This window comes from Lampris incognitus, chromosome 3 (assembly GCF_029633865.1).
Source record: "Lampris incognitus isolate fLamInc1 chromosome 3, fLamInc1.hap2, whole genome shotgun sequence".
Classification (NCBI taxonomy): Eukaryota; Metazoa; Chordata; class Actinopteri; order Lampriformes; family Lampridae; genus Lampris; species Lampris incognitus.
This window is the reverse complement of record NC_079213.1, coordinates 20,588,799-20,613,663: the sequence shown is the minus strand read 5'-3', so window position 1 is coordinate 20,613,663 and position 24,865 is coordinate 20,588,799. Positions and strand designations below refer to the sequence as shown.

Below are 24,865 nucleotides of genomic sequence, written 5' to 3'. Positions count from 1 at the left end.
ACGTGGGAGGATCATGCTATTCCCCACAGTTCTCCCCCCCCCCCCCCAAACAGGCACCCCAATCGACCAGAGGAGGCACTAGTACAGCGACCAGGAAACATACCCACCTGCAGACATGGCCAAGTGTGTCTGTAGGGACGCACGGTCAAGCCAATGGTAACACGGGGATTTGAACCGGCGTTCCCTGTGTTGGTAGGCAACGGAATAGACTGCTACACTACCCAGACGCCCCCAATCTGAGCTACTTTTGATGGCTCCCACATGGTACAGGCCTTCCATGTGCCAATTTTGATGTTACATTTTGGCCCAAGCAGGCTATTTCTTGCGCCCATGGTTTCCAAAAGGCTTTCACCATGGGTGATCATTCTGCCTCCAAGGAAGGTTGAGTCTGTTCCAGGATTTTCAATATGTGTAGGGGACATTTTTGCAGTGTCCGTAACAAAGAATTTTTACAGGGTGGAGTTGTTAGCCCAACGCCCAACCTAAAAAGGGGGTTTCGGGTCACTTTTTGTATGGCCGCTATCCATCTGCCTGTCCTCCAAGGTTGAGCCTACCAGCAGTTTAGCTCTCCAAACAGCATACCCGTCTGGTTCATTGGGGCATGCAAACCTTCCCACCACGATAAATTAGATACCAACAAGACCGGTGTTGGAAAGTTGTTACTTTTTTTATTTTTTATTTTTTTGGATTCCCCCCTCCCTTTTTCTCCCCAATTGTATCCGGCCAATTACCCCACTCTTCCGAGCCATCCCGGTTGCTGCCCCACCCCCTCTGCTGATCCTGGGAGGACTTCAGACTACCACATGCCTCCTCCAATACATGTGGAGTCACCAGCCACTTCTTTTCACTTGACAGTGAGGAGTTTTGCCAGGGGGACATAGCTTGTGGAAGGATCACGATACCCCCCCAGCCCCCCCCCAACAGGCTCCCCGACTGACCAGAGGAGGCGCTAGTGCAGTGACCAGGACATATACCCACACCCGGCTTCCCACCCATAGACACGGCCAGTTTTGTCTGTAGGGATGCCCGACCAAGCCGGAGGTAACACAGGGATTCGAACGGCAATCCCCTTGTTGGCAGGCAATGGAATAGACCACCACACCACCCGGACACCCCTGAGAGTTGAGTTATTTAACATTAACATTAAGAGTAGATTAACTGTTGGAGAGTTGAGTTATTTAGTCTAACGTTAATTACTGTGGCCTTAATTTAACTCAACTCACTGTAGCCGTGAGCAAAACAAACCGAGAATATCTCAAAACTATTTCCCTAATTCTGCCTCCTAGCAAGCGAATGTACTGCATAAAGATTAAAGATTTGAATGCTCAGCCACCGCCATACCCATTTGTGTTTGTTTTGCTACAGGTTGGAAGAACGATTTGAATGTTCATGGATTTCCATATCATTTCAGAGATATCTGCTGTGTCGTACCAGCCTGCTGTTACCCGAAGGCTACGGTTAGTGTGCTAAAGGTTCATTCTCTCTTTATCGCCCCATCTCGACTGAAAACATAGGCAATCAATTGGCCTGTGCTTGCCTTGTGTTTGTCTAGCGGAGAGGCCTGGAGGGGAGAGAGCTGGTTGGGGTGAGATTTGTGGGGGGTGGGGGGGGCAGGAGGAGATGATTCCAGTTATTACTGTAAGAACAAGCTAGCCTGCTAGCATGGTAACTGCTTGATGGCTAGCTGCCTGCAGAAGAAATTAATTATAAAGTGTAGCATAAACCATTAGCATATCATCGCTCCCGGGCAACGTATGAGCACGTATTTGCAAGGTTGTTGGGTTTTGTTCCATCCATCCATTATCCAAACCGCTTATCCTGCTCTCAGGGTCGCGGGGATACTGGAGCATATCCCAGCAGTCATTGGGCGGCAGGCGGGGAGACATCCTGGACAGGCCTCCAGGCCATCACGGGGCCTTATTTCATAAACCAAAATCAACGTGTACTCCTTTAAGACTTGTGAACGCCTCAATGTTCCTGAATGTAGACCAGCTAAAAAAAGAAAACCCATCTAAAATCACACTTTCGTTTTTATCCTGCCTTGTGGGGAGTGTCATTTCCTTGTGTAAAGGAACAATGGCATCTCGTTTGCTGGTATTCCGACAATACTGTGGCTCCAGATGCCAAACTGAAGCATCAAAGGTCTCAACGTGTTGTGCGCACACCCCCAGATCTGAACAGATTAAGACTTGTGGGTAACTCATTGAGCCAAGACAAGTCTTTCGTATCAAAACAGCGAAACAGTAATGATTTTTCCCCCCCGCTTCTCGTAACGTTAGCTGCACCGGAGATGTGCGGTTTTCAGCCGACAGCGACGACATATATCATATGCACCTGAATCTGCTGCTGGTGAGTAATCGGCCCTGCCAGGAAAACATCTGAAATCCCGCCGCTGACCTCATCCGAAGAGAAATGTGTGTCTTTTCTTTTCCTCTTCTCTTTTCTTATTTTTTGATTGCTTTTCTTTCCTGGGGAATTTTCAAAGCGCGCCGAGGCCCTGGCAGCTCGCCAAGTTTACAAAAGAAAAAGCGGCGGAGGAAGTATGAGGTCGCAATCAATCTTTCAGCGGCTGGAGTGATGAGAATCATTTGTCTCTTTTATTATCGGTTAGCGGCTGACTCAAACCTTTTTTACCGTACGGTCGGCGGGACGGTGAGCATTCTGTTGATGGCATAATTACAGAATTGAGTGCACACGGTAGCAAAAGCAGTAATGATAGTGTCTGTTTTGTAACGTGATAATGGTAATTTATTGTGTTATGGCTGAGGCTGGGGGAAAAAAAAAACAACCTTTATTTAACCATGCAAGTTGACCAAGGGCAGGTTCATATTTTCATTTATGGCTCGGGGGAGTAGTTGCGGAGGGGTGAGGGAGTGTTAACACACAGAGGAACATAGCAAAAGAGTTAAAGGCCAAACTCGGGAGGTATTCGGGAAACAGGATGAGCAGAAGATATCTCATCCACTTCCCTGACCTTGACTCTTTTTCTCTTTTCTTTTTTTGCAGCCAGCGTGCGCATTAAAACCAGCGACCTTGGTCACAAACGTCTCGAACACTCGGTCCGCCGCCTTCCTGCAAGGCTTTGAAAAGGCTTTGTTTATATTAGCAACACCATAAAGGTCTATTCTTAGGCTCTCCATCAGTCAAGCACAGTGTGTGGAATGGGGCTGGTGGGTCTGACAAAAACCCTCAAGTGACCTCATTCAAACTGGTGTACGTACCTCCCATTCCCTCTCTGCGCCAGAAACAGGCTCAGCTGAAAGTGACATGTAACCGCTGACTGGTGGAGGAAACGAAGCCTCGATAGGAGTCACATTTAACAGCAATCCAGAGAGTTTCAGGTATCACTTTGACCTGACAGGCAGGTCTTTTTTCTCTTCACACACACACACACACACACACACACACACACACACACACACACACACACACACACACACACACACACACACACACACACACACACACACACACGTGCACGCGCACAAACGTGCAAGCTTACAAACACACATTAGTGTGTGCACACACAGCCTAATCCCAGACAGGGTTATTTATACCGTAATCAAAGAAATGGATTGATGTGTTAATGCCCTGAGCCAGTGTAGCATGGTTCACTTCCTACCTATACCTGCATCCGAGCTGCAGCCATCGAGGGCAATCCTTGCAACTTGCGATAATCTTCTGACACATATATGTTGCTTGCACTTTCACATTCGCCCTGCGAAAACAGTTGTGTTAGCTGATTCACTGTGATTAAAGGACTGAAGTGGGGGGTGAGGGTTCAGGGATGCAGGTTAAGGGACTATTACGGCATGCAGCTAAAATGGGGGTGGGTAGGTTGGGGTAGTAGCTGCAAGAGTAAACAGGGATCGGAGGATGGCGGAAAGGTCGTGCCAAGGTCCGTTAAAGGGTCTTTTTTGGGGGGGGTTCCCCTTTTTCTCCCCATTGTACTTGGCCAATTACCCCCTCTGCAGACTACCACGTACCTCCTCCGGTACATGTGGAGTCACCAGCCTCTTCTTTTCACCTGGCAGTGAGGAATTTCACCGGAGAGACATAGCATGTGGGAGGATCACACTATTCCCCCCCCCAGCTCCCCCTCCCCCCTGAGCAGGTGCCCTGGCCAACCAGAGGAGGCGCTAGTGCAGCGACCAGGAGACATACCCACATCTGGCTTCCCACCCGCAGACACGGCCAATTGTGTCTGTAGGGATGCCCGACCAAGCCGGACTAACATGGGGATTCGAACCAGTGTTGGTTGGCAATAGAAAAGACCGCCACGCTACCCAGATGCCTTCGTTAAAGGGTCTTTTAATACCAGTTTCATCTCTCACCTGTCAGCTTGAAAATTCAAAATGAAAACAAAGACAGAAAACATCATAAATGACTTGCTCAGGATGAGAAATCCTTCCAATCAATAACACTCGTCAGCTTCCCGCAGTCCATCTCCTCTGCACCTCAGCGCATCATCTTTTATCATTAGGGCAGCTGGAAGAGAGGCCATAAGAGAGAAATTGACCCCGCTCCCTGCCAGTCTCAGCAGGCTACTGCCTCATCAGGCCAGCCTCCACCCTGCTGTGACCACAACACACCGCTGTTATGACTGGAAGCAGATCGGCCCACTGTAAAATATTTATTGACGCTTTACTCGGCTCCTGGGAACCATGTGACGGCACGCTCGTGCACATTTATTTTGAGCACACAAAGACACGCATGTTGGTTCGGAAATCACAGACCAAAAGGCAAAGGACACATACAGACACACACGCTTTATTGATCAGCTCTTCCGCCCGAGGTTAAACACCTCTTTTGCATCACATTTATGGACGCGTCGTGGGAAGGCATTCATCCACGTGCCAGCTTAGCGTTCAGTTTCACATCAGCTTGCCTTTAGAATAGCATGAAAGTAAGTTGCCGTCATAATACTCCTTCTGACAGACAGGCAAAGGGTTATTTTGTGCATTTGTAATGTAGCTGTATAGTGCTAATGGTGAACTTGTGCAAACAGTAAATCTATAGTATTTGCAGAGGATCTGCATAATGTTAACATTGTCGTAGAGAGGCACTCTTCAAACATAGAAACAAATTCACGTGGGGGGGGAGAAACCAAACCCCGCAGCCCATTTAACATGTACGGTTAATCTTCGGAGTTGATAAAACATATGAGGAGCGACGGATAGAGACCGAATGTATGAGAGTGGGGGTTGCATAGGGATCATACATTCTGCTGTCAGCCAGCAGTGCTGCGAGAGGAGACTGGATCAATGCAACCTAAAGTCCATCATTTGGAGCTCATTTATATGCAAACCACGTGCTAAATCACTTAGCAGCACACGCTACTGTAATTAGTGCTATCACTGAAATGACCATTATATACATGTAGAGGTTAATGTATGTGTGTGTGTGTGTGTGTGTATGTGAGCGTGTTTGTGCTCACATACAGACCGATCAGCCAAAACATTAGAACCACTGACAGGTGAAGTGAATAATATTGATTATCTCCTTACATCCCACGGTAGCTCAAACTGCTGAAAAGGTTCATGCTGGCTATGATAGACAGCTGTCAGAACATACAATGCATCACAGCTTGCTGTGTATGGGGCTGCGTAGCCGCAGACTGGACTCAGAGCTCCCATGATGACCCCTGTCCACCACCGAAAGCACCTACAATGGGCACCAGGATGCACTATGGGAAGAAGGCGAGCCGAGCGTGATGCTCTGGGCATTGTTCTGCTGGGGAACCTTGGGTCCGGCCATTCATATGGACGTCAATTTGAAGTCAGTTGCCCTTCGTGGCAGTGGCCTCTTTCAGCAGGATAATACGCCCTGCCACACTGCAGGCGTTGTTCAGGAATGGTTTGAGGAACACGACAAAGACTTCAAGGTGTTGCCTTGGCCTCCAAATTCTCCAGATCTCAATCCGATCAAGCATATGTGGGACATGGGACTTAAAGGATCTGCTGTTAATGTCTTGGTGCCAGATATCAGAGGACATCTTCAGAGGTCTTGTGGAGTCTATGCCTCAGTTGGTCAGAGCTGTTTTGGCGGCACAAGGGGGATCTACACAATGTTAGGCAGATGGTTTTAGTGTTTCGGCTGATTGGTGTACATTGCTGTGCATGTATGGTTAATGGCCAGAATAACACCAGTGGTTTCTGAATTAGACTATATCGCTAAAAAACATGACCCTTTTAAGAGAATAATTAAAAGAGTGTCACGGAGTGGAAGGAAGTTGCCTATCATTGTAAGAGAGCTAGAACTTGAACTCACTTGTCGCCAATTATGGAATCAATGCAAGGAAAATCTGCTCAGATCTTCATGAACTACTTGCCTTTTAGATGAAGGGGAACTCTTTGTTTTTTCTCAGGCTACCGGAGGAGACTTTATAGTCTTGTATGTCTCCTTCTTCTCCTGTGAGATGTTCCTGCCATGGTGGGCTGCTGGCTGGAGAAAGAAAGCTTGTTGTGTGCCCGTTATGTGAAGTGTCTGCTCACGTTGTAGTACTACGGTGTGGACTCGACCCCAGGTACAATCCCGAGTCCAACTTTTGAAGGCCCTTGTCTTGCCTCAGATGTCTTTACTTGATGATTTGAACTTGACCTGGTCTCAGACAGTGCGAATCTAATTTTTCAAGACCGCTCAACCACCAGACTTTGATTTACTTTTTTTGTTTTATTTTTGAAATTAATGAAAAAACTTCCCCTGTGGAGAGTAATAAAGTACAGTTTAATTTGATTTCTTTTTTTTAATTGTTATTATTATTATTATTATCAATGTATGCCTCTGAAACATTGGAAAATCTGAAACATTCCTTTCTGGTGGAGGAAAAAAAAAAGCTTACATAAGCTTACATTTCTCTACATTGTAAGGAAATATTTCCCTACACAGACTTTTATTACAGTTGGGAGGCTACATCAGTTACAGTTGTGTTTAATTGGACTTGCTTGTCAGTCTTTATGGCGGTTTTGGCCCCATTGGTCTGGAATTGGACCCGCCACTTCAAGGTCTTTTAATTGGACTGGACTCGATAAGCTTCTGTCTCAGACTTGACTCGGACTTGGTCTGATCTGGACTTGGTCTTGCCTTGGTGGTCGACTACAAGGCTAGGGGAGGGCTGTCAACCCAGAAGCTTGCCACAGCCTCTTCAGAACCAGTATGTGTGTATGCAGGGGGATTCAGATGTGGCGCCATTGCTGACGCCACTGGTGGGGCTTTTCAGGGAGCGTGACTTGCTGACCACCACAGCAGTATTTTTATTTAATTCATTCATTATTTATTTATTATTTTTTGGGGGGACCCCCCCCCTTTTCTCCCCAATTGTACCCATCCTATTATCCCACTTTTCCGAGCCGTCCCAGTCACTGCTCCACCCCCTCTGCCGATCCGGGGAGGGCTGTAGACTACCACATGCCTCCTCCGATACATGTGGAGTCGCCAGCCGCTTCTTTCCATCTGACAGGGATGTAGCATGTGGGAGGATCACGCTATTCCCCCCAGTTCCCCCCCACCCCAAACAGGCACCCCGACCGACCAGAGGAGGCGCTAGTGCAGCAACCAGGACACATACCCACATCCAGCTTCCCACCTGCAGACACGGCCAATTGTGCCTGTAGGGACGCCCGACCAAGCCGGAGGTAACACGGATTCGAACTGGTGATCCCCATGTTAGTAGGCAACAGAATAGACCGTCACGCTACCCAGGCGCCCCATTCATTCATTATTTATTCATTACATATTCGGTTCTTGTGGGACCAGGAGAACCTCTCCTCCGGTGTTATCTTATCTGTTGTCCCTGTCTTTTCCTTGCTGCCTCCATAGCCAGTCTGTAGGTTTGTAGGCTTCCGGGGGGGGGGGGGTGTCAGGGCCAGATCTAGAACAGAGAGGACCCCACAATGAACTCTGTCATTGTGTGCAGTGCCATATAGCTAATTAAGAGTTTAGTGCTTTATTCGTGCAGTGCTTGTGCCCATTGTGTGTGGAGTCCCATTTGTCAATTAGTGCCTTATTTTGGGCCTACTCTTTATGAGACTTATGAACTTATTTCCTGCTCCTGGTCCCCCTGCCTCCAGTAGTAGGCAGTTAAGGATTACAAAGGGGTGGCAAGTACCATATGTGTTGGCTATTCTTAACAGAGAATGTTTTTCTGCAGATCCTTATATTGGATAAAGCTGGTATGTAAAGGACTGTGGCAGGTTTCGAAGTTCAGGGGAACCTCCAAATGGTGACAGCAACATGAGAGATGTGTTCTGAAGCCATGAGCAATTACGCTAACGTGCACATTTGTGCTTAAATATTTGTGAGTGCATGCATTTGTGTGCATAAAGTATGCATGTTCGAATATGTGCGTGTAGCACGATCGGATGACCCCAACTTTTTGATAAAAGGAGTTCCTGTTCATTTTGGGCCACAGTTTGTCATGTGCAGAGCAGCTATGTGCATGTTAATGTCTGAGGTGGAAATGGAGGCTTGAATGGAGTGAAGACCAGAGTCATCAAATTACCCAACCACAGAGGGGGGGGGAAATGCCCTTGCACACACACACACACGCACAAACACACACATACAGACACACAGTCTGTCTTGTCTACCCACTCTGGCATATGCCCATGAATATTCATGACCCTCCTCACGCAGCGGTCATAGTGCACTTTTCCCTAGAAAGCATCTGTGTGTGTGTGTGTGTGTGTGTGTGTGTGTGTGTGTGTGTGTGTGTGTGTGTGTGTGTGTGTGTGTGTGTGTGTGTGGTTGTCAGGGCTGAAGATCAGGTACATCGGCCTGCCAAGCTGCAAATGACAGCTCTCTAGGGTCTTTTCCTCGACAGGCTTGCCACTTATTTTTCTTTCCTGTGTGTTTGTGTGGGTGTGCATGTGGGTGTGCATGCATGCACGTGTGCATATGTGTGGGTGTGCACATGTGCACTCATGCGCAAAGATATACATGTGCACTGCAAGTCTGCACGTTTTCACACTGTTGGCATCTTGTAACTTTTTAAAGCTTTGTAAATGGAGTTTAATTTACTTTCTCGTCGGCTCCATTCGTCTGAGAGACTTAATGAGCAGCGATGGAGGAATTCACACCTCATCCTCAACATGCAGCAGTACGCAAATCCCTTTGAGTTTCCACTTGGGTTACAGTTAACTTAAGATGTCGCACACTAATATGGACATAATGTATATATCATAGTCACACCGAGCTTATGAGTTACTGAATTATTGTACTTATGTATAAAATGACTCACTGAAAAAAAAGGATGCAGTCTTATGGGCGATTATGAGCTGTCAAGAAATACATTCACCATTGCATAATAGCGGAAGGCTAACATAATTAGCCTTGAAATAGGATTACGCTGCCTGATGCTGCACTACTATAAATGAAGTATTATCAGATTCTCTTCCCTATATATGGCGCTGATATAAATACCCTCTATGCAGTTTTAAAGTTCTCGTCTGTAATTTGCCCTTTTGTAATGCGAGGGGAAAGACAGACCGTGCCACTGTTTCTTTTGTGCGACGCCGGGTCTTAAAATGATTAGATTGGTAAACATATGACAAGTGGTATTTCCGTCAATCCTTTCAAGATTACCAACTCTAAGTCACATGCCTCGATTTATAAATAGCCGGAGGCAGCTGCCATGCCTCGATATGTCGGGGGTCCCAGGGTTTTTTGACCTCATGCCTTACCAAATATTAAACACTGTCGTATGTTCCGGTGGATCCGTCCGACACAGCTGGAGCCTTTGATTCACTCATACCAGCGCCAAGTCGCTCTGTCAAAACAGGAACATCTGCTAAATGCTTGAAATGTGAAATGTAATTATCGGTACGTCTGTCCTATGGTACGCGGTTCCAGTGAGCCCGCTGGACGCGCGCCATATCTCTTCCACAGCTGCTGCCCTACTTCATGACCTGCTGCTGCCCGAAGTAGCACGGCGAGCCGCGAGTCCCGAGTTGTGTGTCAGTCACCCTCATATATACACTCTCCCTGGTTCGCCTTTGACCCCCGTTCACGTTTGCGTCTTTGGGCGCGACGACTGAGGTTATTAACTTGGTGTTTTGCGTCTGTGTGAACGTGAACATTCAGAGGATTGAGACCGCTTACACGTATGAAGGAGGGACAGGTCTTGCTGCCCGTGGGTTATGATTTGAATGGGGCCATTGTTAACAAGGTCATTTCAGGTAATTTTAATAGATGTGTCACTCCACACCGCCTCTGGTCCGTGTGTGCTGTAGCAGGCAGGTTCCACACAAAGTCCATCATTTTTTTTTTTGGGTCTCCCCAGTTGTACTTGGCCAATTACCCCACTCTTCCGAGCCGTCCCGGTCGCTGCTCCACCCCCTCTGTCGATCCGGGGAGGGCTTCAGACTACCACATGCCTCCTCCCATACGTGTGGAGTCGCCAGCCGCTTCTTTTCACCTGACGGTGAGGAGTCCCCCCCCCCCCCCAAACAGGCACCCCGACCGACCAGAGGAGGCGCTTGTGCAGCGACCAGGACACATACCCACACCCAGCTTCCCACCCACAGACACAGCCAACTGTTTTCTGTAGCGACGCCCGACCAAGCCGGAGGTAACACGGGGATTTGAACCAGCGATCCCCCGTGTTGGTAGGCAATGGAATAGACAGCCACGCCACCCAGACGCCATCAAAGTCCATCATTTTTTTTCCAGAATAGTGCATATGTCCTCTCTCAGTACAGGCCCAGAATCATTGTTGCACAGAACCACCGCTGTTATTTGGCTGCAGTGTGCATGGAGATTTGGCCCTCTGAGTGGGCTGTCAGGTGCCAGCTTGGCCCCGTGGAGCCGCTCCCTGAGCCTCTGGGTCTCGGGAACATTCTAGAGGAGACCCAGAGGAGGTGGCTTCACTGTTACCAGTGTGTCTCCGTGAACAGCGGGCCTGTCTGCCACTTGGCACCGAGGTAACTGGGCACACACACACACACGCGCGCGCACACACACACACACACGCGCACACACACACGCACACTGACAAAGAGCAGAACACTGACTGAGTGAGCAAGTCAGCTGACTACGGTTAAGTAGAGCTGTGCAGGCCTTTGTGCGCCATTCAGAACCTGGACTATATGAGAGTGTGTGTGTGTGTGTGTGTGTGTGTGTGTGTGTGTGTGTGTTTGTTCATGTGAGAGAGCGAGAGAGGGAGACTGGGTACATACCAATCGTGGAAGCTGCTAAATATGTCGTGTTTGGACATCCGTACAGCACCAAAAGGGGTTCGTCTGGGACAAACTCTCCCCCTCCCTCTCTGTCTCACCCTTCTGTTTCTCCCCTCTACTCTCCTCTTTCCTCCTCTCCTCTCCCCTCTTCCTCCTCTCTTCACCTCTCCTCTCACATTCTCCCTGCCCCTAAGTTCTAGCATAGAGCTCATTTTGTGTCTGTTTCTCGATGCCAAGGCCAGAGTTGTGTGTGTGTGTGTGTGTGTGTGTGTGTGTGTGTGTGTGTGTGTGTGTGTGTGTGTGTGTGCCAGCTGGGGCTGCCAATGCTGTCTCGACGGCTGCTTTATTTTGGCTCTAGTTGCCATAGCGACCCAGTGGGACCTTCACTCTGGCTAAACCAGTCATTCAATCAACGCTAACCGTAGCTAGCAGAAGAGGTGTGTGTGTGCGTGTGTGCGTGCGTGCGTGCGTGCGTGCGTGCGTGCGTGTGTGTGTATGTAATGCAGCACTGTTTATGCTGTGCACTGCATGCAAATACAATGCATGCCAGTGTCATAATCTGGAGGGTATATTTCTTTCAACTAGACGCCAACGCCAGCCATTTTAGAATTAGTTATTACACAACTTAGATTGCCTCCATTTTTCTTTTTGTTAGATAGATTAATATGTTAATGAATCACAAAATAGATCTTGAGAAAAACATTTTTTAAGGCTTGAATCCAATTTCCCCTACGTCGTGGGGTCTTATCAGTGTGCACCAGTAACCTCCCACCTTTAGGCCAAATGTTTACCCAGTGGCCAGAGCCTCATCCTAGAACATGTCAATAGTGGAAAAGCCAAGAGTTACACAAGAACTGTATTCCGGTAAAAGGACCCTATCTCTGCCAAGTATTACTGTGGGTTGCGCTGAGTCTAAATGGAGCTTTGAGCAAATCAATAGGACATTATACGACTGTCAGGCACACATTCATTTTAGGGTGCTTTCACACCTGGCTCGTTTGAAGCAGTTGTTTCGAAACTGCCCCCCCCCCCCGAAAGATCGGTTCGTTCGGGCATATGTGAACACAGCAATCTTGCTCAGATGCAGGACAAAATAAGCGGGTGAGAAAGGGTGGTCTCGGCTCGCTTCCAGTCCAGCCCTGGAACAGGAACTGTTGGGTGAATATGTCACTATGTGCGCGCCTTCTCCTACCGAAGTGTCTCAAAGCAGCGCGTCTTTGTACGAAATGCATCAATACGTTATTTTCGAAACGAAGTCTAGATTCACGCTCAAAGTGAATGTGATACTCGTACTGATAACACTATTATAACATATAATCGCGACAACTGCAATGACGAGCTAGCGAGTTTGCTCCATTTTTTGACGCCTTGTCCCGTGTTTTTCTTTGCAGAAGATAGTGGGGAAATTCCTGCATGACAAATCCCCCCCCCCGCCCATTTTCTCCCCAACTGTATCTGGCCAATTATCCCACTCGTCTCAGCCGTCCCAGTCGCTGCTCCACCCCCTCTGCCGATCCGGGGAGGTCCGCAGACTACCACATGCCTCCTTTGATACATGTGGAGTCGTCAGCCGCTTCTTTTCACCTGACAGTGAGGAGTTTCGCCAGGGGGACATAGCGCGTGGGAGGATCACGCTAGTTCCCCCTGCCCCCAGAACAGGCTCCCCAACCGACCAGAGGAGGCGCTAGTGCAGCGACCAGGACACATACCCACATCCGGCTTCCAACCCGCAGACACAGCCAAGTGTGTCTTTGGGGACGCCCAATCAAGCCGGACGTAACACAGCGGATTCGAACTGGCGATCCCCGTGTTGGTAGGCAACCGAATAGACCGCTACGCTATCCGGATGCCCTCTGCATGAAAATTCTGACCAATGAGGGAACAGTTTGCTTGAGCATGGCATTTGTTTAACAATGTTGGTCCATTTTTAAATATTGCTGTACAAAAACAAAACAAACCAGCATGCGAGTGCAACATTGTAACAAATTAGCCCCTGATTCTGAACAAAGCAAATGAACTATAGGTATGAAAATGCCCTTAATGTGTTTCGTTGTGATCTGGTTCATGGTTTTTTTTTCTTTTGTGCTAAGCATAGAAAGCGGCTATAGCGGAAGGCAGCTTTATGATTCAGTGATTTATGTTTTAACTTGCCGTATGTATCTACAGTATATTGTAGACCTAATCCTTTTGAAACAACTATGATGGGAGTTGCCAAATTGCTCACCCTGATGCTCACCCTCATGCAGCAAACAGTTCGCGCCTTACGGTTTTACATTTGTGAAATGAATTTGAAAGTAACCTTCTCTGTATCAGCTGAGGTTCCTACAAGAGTGCACAAGAAATCACTACTTTTCCATCACCTTTTAAGCCATAACCTGATGCTCTCACCTAGATTGACTATCACTAAGCAAGTACCTGTTCAGTACCTTACTCAGTGACTCTTTGTTTAGATAAAAACTAGATATTGTGGGGTTGAACCTGCAACCTTTTGGTTACAGGATGGTCGCTCTACCCAACAGATGCCAGTAGAGGTTTTTGGTTAAAGTGCAATGTTGCATGGTCGCTGATGATTTCATGCTTAGTCACAAGTATGTAAGCAAACACTTTTTTCACTTCATGAACAGAACATTCCTGACTTTGAACAGGATATTCCTGACTTATTGAAGATTCAGCACTTCCATCCAAAAGCAACAATTAGTCAGTTTGGGCCAATGTCCAGGTTCTTAGAAGCCTCTGGTATTGTACATTGATTTCCAAACGTGCATGTACAGGTTTTCATTTGCTGTTCTTTTACTATTCATGAGTAACACTGACTGAGAGATAAGTGATGTCTGTGAGGTTATGACTGTAGGATGATAATCTTCTTTCTGTGTGTGTGTGTGTGTGTGTGTGTCTCTCTCTCTCTCTCTCTGTCTCTCTCTCTCTCTCTGTCTCTCTCTGTCTCTTCTGGACTCTAGCCATAGTACAGATTGGTCCAAACGTCGGGCAGCACTTAGCTCAACAGAGCAACAGAGCTAAAGCAATACAAAATTGTTATCGCTGCCCTGAGTGAGACTAGACTCCTCAGTGAAGGATCTCTTAGAGAAGAGAGCAATGGATATACTTTCTTTTGGAAGGTGTACTCAACAGAAGGTAAACCTCATCATGGTGTGGGGCTAGTAATAAAAACTGCCTCCTGCCCAACCTGATAGAAACACCCATTGACATAAGTGAAAGACTCATGTCTCTCCGTAGCCCTCTTGCAGAGAAACAGAATGTCACCCTCTTTAGTGCTTATGCTTCATCTGAAGATGAAGTAAAAGACTGCTTCTACTTGCAATTGGACTATGCCTTCATTAAGGTCCCCAAGAAAGGCAAAATTCGTCTTCTGGGGGATTTAAATACAAGGGTCAGAAATAATCATGAGGCTTGGAAAGGAGTGATCAGACGCCATGGAGATGGGCACATGAATGCTAATCGTCTTAGGCTCCTGAACCTCTATGCCAAACACCAGCTCTCCATAACCAACACCATGTTCCAGATGAAGAACAAATACCAGATGTACTGGATGCACCCATGGTCAAAGCACCGGCACCTGATCGACTGACTACATCATTGTTAGAAGATCTGACATTAGGGATGTTCATATCACTCAAGCCATGAGAGGAGCTGAGAGTTACACAGACCACCATATAATAGTAGCCAAACTCAATCTCATGTTCCGCCCATCGATCCACCTTAAAAAGTCAACCAAAAAGAGACTACATTGCGCTAAACTCAGAGATGCAGAGGTGCACGAAAACCTACAGTGTGTTCTGGCAGAGAAACTCGGAGACACTGAGCTCCTGCGTAAGACTAATGAATCAATTCATTAACAAAAAAATGGACTACCATCAGCACCCTGCGGTATGAATCAGAGGCAGAGACCACTGGCAAATGCCACACACATTGGCACTCTCCTGGACGGTATGCACAGAGCACACAAAACTAGCCTTGATCACCCTGCCTCGCAGCCACTAAAGCAGGAATGGCAACAGCAAAGGAAGGTAGTCCAGCAGGAACTGCAATACCAGCAGTATGAGTTGTGGGTTTCCAAAGCTAAAGAAATTTAAAACTGCACAGACAAGAATAACATGCACAACTTTTATAATGCCATAAAAACCATTTATGGGCCAAGAAGCCGCTCACTCTGTCCTATTAGAAGCGCTGATGGATCCACCCTCATAAAGTACCAGGTCAAGATCACTCAACAATGGAGAGAACACTTTGAAGCACTCCTCAATCACACCAACACAATGGACACCTCCCTCCTTGACAAGCTTCCATTGCTGCCCACCAGCCAGACTGTTGATGTGCCACCATCCTCCAGTGAAGTCTCCTCAGTCATCAGGTCACTGAAGAACAACAAAAGCCCAGGTCCTGATTCTATCCCTACCAAAAATCTAAAGAAAGCAGGCTACCTCTGGACACAAGCAGTTTACCTGTTCATTGCCAAGGTGTGGAAGCAGGAATATGTCCCTCATCAATGAAGGGACACGAACATCATCACCATCTACAAGAACAAAGGTGATATATCTGTGTGTGGGAACAGCAAGGGCATGTCGCTCCTTGCAGTGGCTGGCAAAGTACTGGCAAAGGTCATGCTCCACATGTTGGTTGACAATATATATCACTGAGGGGTTCCGTCCAGAATTCCAGTGTGGCTTCAGGAAAAAAGAAGCACTTTGCACATGATGTTCACTTCACGACAGCTGCAGGAAAAGTGTTGAGAACAGAAGCAAAACCTATTCATTACCTTCATGGACCTCTCAGAAGTCTTTGAAACAGTAGACCATGACCCCCTTTGGTAGGTCCTCCTTCATTATGGCAGCCCCACAAAATTTATCAACATCTCTTGTCAATTTCTTGAAAGGATGACTGCTACGGTTATAGTGAGTGGAACCAATTTTGAAGCATTTGGTGAAGGCACAGGCATGAGACAGGGCTGTGTGCTTAAACCAGTGTTTTTTAACAATTTTGTCTCTACATGACAACTCTCCTGCACAAGGACATAGAGGCAGAGAGTGGGAGGACTATTGATTTCCTACTGGATAGGAGCCTCTTTAACATCAGAAGGTTCCAAGCCACCACAAAACACAGGTCAGTCCGCATACTTGAGCTACAGTATGCTGATGACTGTGCTCTTGCGGCACACAGTCCAACAGCACTGCAAGCCACCCTTTCAGCTGCTGTGAGGGCATGCAGTTGAATGGGGTTGTCTGTTAACATCCCCAAAACAGAAATCCTATGACAATGGTAATCTAATCTCCTACCAGAACTTCCCAACTTTTACATCTCAAACTCTCCTCTTGCCCTTGTTCTACACCTCAAATACCTTTGTAGCCTCCTCTCTGGTGACTGCAACATCGATCAGGTCATCCAGAACAGGATCCAACAGGCCTCATGCTGCTTTGGATGCCTCAGGGAGCAGGTACTCACCAACAACAACCTGTACCTCAATACAAAGGTTGGAGTCTATCAGGCAGTGTGCCTATCCACACTTCTGTATGGATGTGAGACATGGATGCTTTACAGCCGCCACCTGAAACAACTTGAGGCCTTTCACATAAAATGCCTCCAGTGCATCTTGAAAGTAGCCTACCAGGGTCGTGTCTCACATCTGGAGACTCACCAGCATTAAGAGCATAGAGGCCACCATATTTCACCACCAACTCAGGTGGCTTGGCCACCTCATCAGGATGCCAGAGGACCGGAAGGTCCCTTATGGCCAGCTGAGGCTAGGGCACCACTCAGCTGGTGGACACAAAAAAGAGGTTCAAAGACCAGCTGAAGGTCTCCCTTAAGAAGTGTGGGCTCTACCCTGGTACACTAGAGACGTCAGCTGCTGATCAACCCAACTGGCATTGTCTATGTCATGAAGGCGTGAAGCTTGCTCAAAAAGGGAGGGAAGAACCTAGCAAAGAAGTGCAGGAGACACAAATCCACAGCTGCGGTTCATCCAATACCACCCTCTGCCAGTGCCTTCGTGTGCACTGTCCATGAAAGACAGTGTGAATCCAGCATTGGACTTAACAGCCACCAAAAGACTCATATCAAACAAAAGTAGGAGTCACCATCGGACACGATGGACAACCCAAAGGTGTGTGTGCATGTGTGTGTGTGTGTTGCAAACAGATAGCCCATGAGACAATGTTCCAGCGCACAATCTTGCCTGTTAAATGTACCCTGCTGCATGTACCATGTGTATATATTTGCATTCCATACATGCCAATGAATGGTACAGCATGGTTGGCTGCTGCACCAATCTTTACTTGCAGGCACATAGCTGACTTAAAGGCAAGCCTATGGAGAGAGGCTACCCTGTTAACAGACATGCCCTAGTGCGTTGTCACACTACAAGCAACAATGAAATATGATGGAATTATAATCATTTTCTACCACCACAGAAAAACTAGCTGAAGCATCTTCCTTGTTTCTTTGTCACATAAAATGTGGCTACTGCTGAACGTTTGTATAAGCAACGTCCATCAGCAGCCAGTCATGCTGCTCATGGACAATGTAAATAATACCAATGTATTATTAAAAACACTATAGTACCACCATATTTCCCACATGTGTTGCAGCAACATTATAAAAAAAATTACTGTTCGATGTTTTTTTTTTGATACTCTATTGATCCCTGTAGGGGAATTATGCTTTGCATCCTAGCTGTGTTTCTAGGAGCAGGGGGCAGCTGCCAAGCAGCACCTGGGCACCAACTCCAGTTTGTCTTGCCATGCCTCGGTCAAGGGCACAGACAGGAGTACTAACCCTAACATACATGTCTTTTTTGATGGTGGGGGAAGCTGGAGCACCCCGAGAAAACCTGCTGCAGACAAGGGGAGAACATACAAACGCCACACAGAAGACAACCCGGGTTCGAACCCCAAGGTTGGACAACCCTGGGGTTCGAACCCAGGACCTTCTTGCTGTGAGGTGACAGTGCTAACCACTGCACCACCGTGCCGCCCACGACCTCTTTAATTAGCGACTCCCATCTATCGCACATGTTCAATCATGGTAGGAATATTTGGACTTCCATTGCCTAGATACTGCAGCTCTTATCTGTTCCCTTCTCACTTTAGAGCACATATATTGGTTTTCTAGTCATTAAGCTTTGAACGTTGCATTCACTGAAGACTACTCTTGGGTAACAGGGTCACTGAATCCAAAGACATTTCCTTGTTCTCTAACAATGTAACCACACACAAAAAAATCCCCACAAGGACACCTGAAGAAGATGGCGTCACATTTCATCCTCTTTTTCCTCAGCGTCACATTTCATCCTCTTTTGGCTAAATGGTGCCAGAGACAAAGGCAAGCTAGCACAGTGAAAAGAGAAGGAAATGCCAAACACTAATAACTGTAACTAATTGTGTTGCTCCAAGGGTAGTTGTTGACACTTACATGACAGGAGTATCGTTAGAGGTTTTTTTTTTAAATTTTATTTTATTTTTGTTTGGATTGCATAATCAGGGGAATTTCCACATGTGACAACACCAGGAAATTTGTACTTAACGCATCCGTCACACCGTGTTCCTGGAAAGAAATGCTGTGTTTTTGTCACTGTCTGTTTGTGTGGACCAACTATATGTGTGTATTTACAAATGTAGGTGTCCTGGCATACATATGAGGAAAAATAGGATATGACACTTGCCCTGCAAAGTGAACATAGTACACAAGGAGAACACTGTGTGTGTGTGTGTGTGTGTGTGTGTGTGTGTGTGTGTGTGTGTGTGTGTGTGTGTGTGTGTGTGTGTGTGTGTGTGTGTGTGTGTGTGTGTGTGTGTGTTCAAGCCTAACCCAACCTCGTTGACCTTCCATCCTTCTCTTCATGAAAACAATTGCTGGCATTCTCGAACAGCCTGTGGAATCTGCACACTGTCAACAGCCTGTTATGGGGAAACACACACTCACACACACACACACACACACACACACACACACACACACACACACACACACACACACACACACACACACACACACACACACGTGCAGGCTGTCTCTCGCTCTCTCTGCACCATGTTGTTCATTAGCACAAACAATGTTAAGTTAGGAGGAAACTTCAGCAGGAAATATTCTACTGTATTGTCAAGTTTGACAAAATAATGAGCTAAAATTACTTGCATGCTCCTCTTACAAAACCTTTCAAAGTCATACTTTGGCTTTGCCTAAATGTCATACTGTCATTTTCAACAGATTAAATCTTGCGACAAGTTGATAGCTATTATGGGCAACATTAATTTTGACAAGTTTAGAATTTTTGGGGAGGGGGGGGTTCCCCCTTTTTCTCCCCCATTGTATCCGGCCAATTACCCCACTCTTCTGAGCCGTCCTGGTCACTGCTCCATCCTCTGCAGATCCGGGGAGGGCTGCAGACTACCACATGCCTCTGCCGATACATGTGGAGTCGCCAGCCGCTTCTTTTCACCTGACAGTGAGGAGTTTCGCTGGGGGGGGGCGTAGTGTGTGGGACGATCATGCTATCCTCCCCCCCGAACAGGCGCCCCTACCGACCAGAGGAGGCGCTAGTGCAGCGACCAGGACACATACCCACATCCGCCTTCCCAAGTGCAGACACGGCCAGTTTGTGTCTCTGGGGACGCCCGACCAAATCGGAGGTAACACGGGGATTCGAACCGGCCATCCCCATGTTGGTAAGGCAACGGAATAGACCGCTACGCTACCCGGACGCCCCCAATTTGAGAACCTTGTAAGTCCACTGGCGCCCCATTTAAATTGCTTCAGCTTTGGTCTCCTGCTACAGATCTGTCAGTGTCATGGTAAACCAGGAAGTCTTCTGCGGGGCTGAAGTGATGGTTTGTGTTTGGTTTTTTGCTGCTTCGCGAGCGGTAGCTGTGCCTTAAGGTCTTCCACTGGCTAAGTATAGCCTCTCTTGACGTCATATCCTTGTTGGAGAGCCGAGCTCCGCTCCATCTATTTATGGAGCGACTCATTGTCAGAGGATGATGGATGACACTCTTTGGGTGTGAAATGGAAAGTGCGGTGTGTTCTGGCACATTCTCCCCGATAAGAGAACAAGGAAAGAAAGAGATGGAGAGAAAAACACTCCACTTTTCAAAAATGTATTTTCTTTTTCTTTTTTTTTCAAAGTGTGCCGATGCTATCTCACAGGCCGAGGTGTGTCCCCTGTGTTGTTGAAGAGTTGTGGGTGTGAATCTGTCTCTGCTACATACACCCCCACCCCCCCGCACACACACACACACACACACACACACACACACACACACACACACACACACACACACACACACACACACACACTTTCTGCACAGAGTTTTCCATCGTCACTCGCCACCGTCTACTCCTGCAGCAGAGATGAGACAGTTTGGGGGAAAGGGTTGTTTTGAAAGCGAGGAGGCTGTGCGCCTGGCGGTAGCCGCAACGTGAGATGCGTCCATGCCTTCACCACACATATAGCTCGCGGGCCATGCGGGCCACACGGGCCACAGGCCTGGGTCGGAAGGGGTCTTCTGACGACGGCTGCGTTTAGCTCGCACGTTGTTTTATGACGTTTTAATCACTGACCGGTTTCGCTCCTTGCTTTGTCTCGTCTTTGTTCGCCAGCTGTGCAGTTACAGATGTCGAGGGCGCCAGAGGCCTGAGGCCCGAGGCCGGACGCGTGTTTCTGCAAATGGCCAGCAAAGTGTCATTTCGTCTTATCCATATAGGGCAACTCGGGCTATTTATACAGCCAAGCCTCTGTGGAGGGACAACTGTGGGAGACGGCAGGTCGAAGTCACATGGAAATGAGCTAAATAAGATGCACATGTTTATTTTTTCTCCGATGTGTGTCTGTGTGTGTGTGTGTGTGTGTGTGAGTGTGTGTCTGTTTATATGTATAGCCACGTGAGTAGCTGTTTTCCGTTACAGCAATGGTGACTTTAGCGTGACGCTTTGTGCTGTGCTGTTACAGTTGAGCCGTGCATGTGTAAGTGCATATGTATGCACACGTGTGACAAGAGTGTGCATGTATCTATGGTTAAGTGTGTTTGTGTGTGTTGGTGTGTTGGTGTGTGTGTGTGCACACACCCAGGTATGTGTTTGTGTGTGTCCAAATGCGTGCACACACACGCACACACACCTGGATTATTGAGCATGGATCAAGACACACACACACACTGTCTTTGTGTATCTGTTTGCATACAGAAACCTGTTCTTGCATGAGTGCTTGTGCGTGTGTGTGTGTGTGTATGTGGGGGGGGGGTGCCTGTGTATCTGTGTCTGTGTGTTTTTACAACTACTTGGCATAGTATCGTGGGTACTATTAGCCCTGGTGCTGACATAGGCTCTGGGGAAAACAGGAAATGAAGCATGGCATGAGGTCAGCATACCAGTAACTGCCCAGCCACAGAGGAGATAAAGGCTGTGAGTGTGCATCACATCAGTGTTTCCCCCAGAATGCCCTCCTTGTGGAAACGGCGCAAGCGTCTGAAACAACAAGCACGCCACGGCGCACCGAGCCTGACTAGAACTAATAAAAAATGGACCTTTTGTGGACCAGGCGGTAATCTAGGCTGATTTAAGCAACCCGACTATTCATGGCTATGGGGAAACACTGCGTCACACACACACGCAGACCATTTACATAACACAGCGGCTTTGGAGCGTGTTTATATTAACTCCTGAAAGCGCCATTTTTTGGGATGAAGTCATCTATAAGCTATAAAAAAAATACGGAGCCATGAATCAAGAGACAACCCCCCCCTCCGCGTGAGTCATTCCGGAGCAGATAGTATAACGTCAATCCGTTTCACGAGAGGTGTGCTCCTAATTAAAACCATCCAAATCGCTGCTAATTGAGCCGGGATGGTCGGTTCGGTCCAGAGAAGAGAGGGGCGGCGGGGGAGGCGATGAATCGTGGTACTCATTGCAGATGAATCATTGTAAACATTGACGGAGCGCTGAGTCACAATAAGGAACAGAGGGGTTTTTGTGTCTGTGTTACTCATTCTTCATTCACCCTGTGCAAAACAGTAACGGCCCTCTGGCACGGTAACAGCAGCGCTGCTTCTTAGTGCAGTAAAATCACATGCCAGCGAGGCGCAGCACAGGCGCTGGCAGTGTTGCAGCAGCTCAACCCATGTCAAGACATACAAGAGGGCAGAGAAAATATGCAATGATTTTATTTTCTTAAAAAAAAAGAGAGAACCTTCATATCACACAGAAAAATAGTTATTTATTTTGGCTATAGAATGGATATAGAATGAGCCACAAGCCATAATACTATTAGTCAATGGGGGGCGTCCGGGTGACGTGGCGGTCTATTCCGTTGTATACCAACACGGGGATCGCCGGTTCAAATCCCCCGTGTTACCTCCGGCTTGGTCGGGCGTCCCTACAGACACAATTGGCCGTGGCTGCGGGTGGGAAGCCTGGATGTGGCTATGTGTCCTGGTCGCTGCTCAAGCGCCTCCTCTGGTCTGTCGGGGCGCCTGTTCAGGGGGGAGGGGGAACTGGGGGGGGGGGAGTAGCGTGATCTTCCCACACGCTACGTCCCCCTGGCGAAACGCCTCACTGTCAGATGAAAAGAAGCAGCTTGTGACTCCACATGTATGGGAGGAGGCATGTGGCGGTCTGCAGCCCTCCCTGGGTCGGCAGAGGGGGTGGAGCAGCGACCGGGACGGCTCAGAAGAGTGGGGTAATTGGCCGGGTATAATTGGGGAGAAAAAGGGGGAAAATACACACACACACACACACACACACACACACACACACACACACACACACACACACACAAACCAATTAGTCAGTGGCAAGGAGATGGTGGAGGCTGTTTTGTGTTGGCGTGTTTTGTATGTGTGTGTGCGTGCGTGCGTGCGTGCATGTGCGCACGCATGTGTGAACTGACTTAAGCATTCAGTGCTGTGCACTCTCCTAATGTGGACTTGTTTACATTCTGATGGCTATAGAAATTTTCTGCCCAATATCCATCTTACAGGAAAACACACACACACACACACACACACACACACACACACACACACACACACACACACACACACACACACAAAACATGCACACACACAGAGGCTACCCCTTCCTGTACAGTAGGGCTCCAGCAGACGACCAAAATAAACGCTGGCTGAAAAACAGGATGGCGGGAGGACTCTTGGCCCCATCATCCTGGACTCTGTATGAGTGTTTTTCTCCGCGCGCGTTTGTGTGTGTGTGTACACAAGTAGCCATGTTGGGGGCCTACTTCAGTGAAGAGGAAGCCAGGAGGAAGCCTGAGCCAATTGTTTTTCTGGTTCACAGGGTTCACTACAGCCTGTGTGTTCATAACAATGACCAATGACCGCTCTGGACTGGCCTGTTGTTGGAAAGAGCTGTTATCTGTTTGTGTGTGCTCGTTAGTGTGGGTGTGTTCGTGTGTGTGTGTGTGTGTGCTGGGGGGGCTGGAAGGGTCTACATATTTGTACGTGTGTGTTTTTCTAACGGAGCAGGGTAACAGAATACATGTAACGGGATTAGAGGAAAAAACATGGTGGCACAGTGAATAACAAGGGAATCAGATTACAGCTTCTTTAGAAAAAGAAAAAAAAATAGACCATCCGCTCTGAGTGAGCCGAAGGGTTGCCAGCACTTGGATAAACAGCGATGCAAAATATTTGCGCGCGTCTCCCATCTGTCTGCGAGGTTTGATCTGGCTTCTGTTTTGATGTCCTCTTGTGTTTGTGATGGACGGAGATGAAAGTGAGGCACGGTTTATCAGAGCGGCGTTTATCAGAACATCATCTCTTGAGTCAGCTGCAGAGGAGAGCTGGGGGAGCGGGGGGAGGGGTGGGACGGGCGGACTGGTGGGAAAATTCAAAGATGTAGGTCGCACAACTGCTGGTTTTCTATCCTATCAGGTAGATGATATTGTTCACCTGTTGTGCCCGGCCAAGGAAAGCAGTTACATGGGTTGGGTGGGGGGCACTGGGAACCATTGAACAGGAGAAGGGGGGGGGGGAGAAATGGTAGAAGGAGAACGAGAGGGAAAGAGAGAGAGGATGATGAATACGGAAAGGCAGTGGCACAATATAAAGATGTGGATGAAGGAGGGGTGAACGAGGGGGAGGAGGGAGGAGGGGCCATAGGTGAAGGCCAGGGTAGGTGACGGTCACCCTAACATCAGCAGCAGGTCACACTGGGGAGGGCAGGAGCTTCTGACTAGGGTATCAAGGCTTTGTCATCACAGCCTGGTTCCACTGACCCACAGGTCACTAACACACTGTTATACACACACACACACACACACACACACACACACACACACACACACACACACACACACACACACACACACACACACACACACACACACATTTACGGTCAACACACATGCTCAGTCACCTCCCCTTGATACACTTACACACACAGGAAAGCCTACATACACATACACACGCCCACGCGCGCCCACACACACACACAGAAGGTAAGTCAGCCTTACAAACACATAACACAATCAAACCTGCGCGTGCACACATATGTATTAAGCTCACACAAATATGGGAAATTGCACAAATCGTGCACCCAGTCATTGCATCAAATATGCACACAAACACATGCGTTGACACATGGATATCACACTCATAGACAACCACAAGCTCCTAATAATTGATTAACAAATTCAAACGTCAGACTACAATAAAGGTATTCAAGCA

The 24,865-nt window shown here is 47.8% G+C and overlaps 1 long non-coding RNA gene across 2 annotated transcripts in view; it reads left to right on the top strand.

The window, feature by feature from the left end:
- Window positions 1-1,091: 1,091 nt before the first annotated feature.
- LOC130110723 (uncharacterized) overlaps window positions 1,092-24,865 on the top strand; it is a 38,050-nt gene continuing 14,276 nt past the window's right edge. Inside the window, exons 1-2 of one of the 2 annotated variants that reach the window (XR_008810055.1) lie at window positions 1,092-1,121; window positions 1,412-1,457. This is a non-coding gene — a long non-coding RNA (uncharacterized LOC130110723). Of the gene's footprint in view, window positions 1,122-1,411; window positions 1,458-12,722; window positions 12,988-24,865 lie in introns of those variants that run through there. The other variant, XR_008810056.1, reaches the window with a different exon arrangement.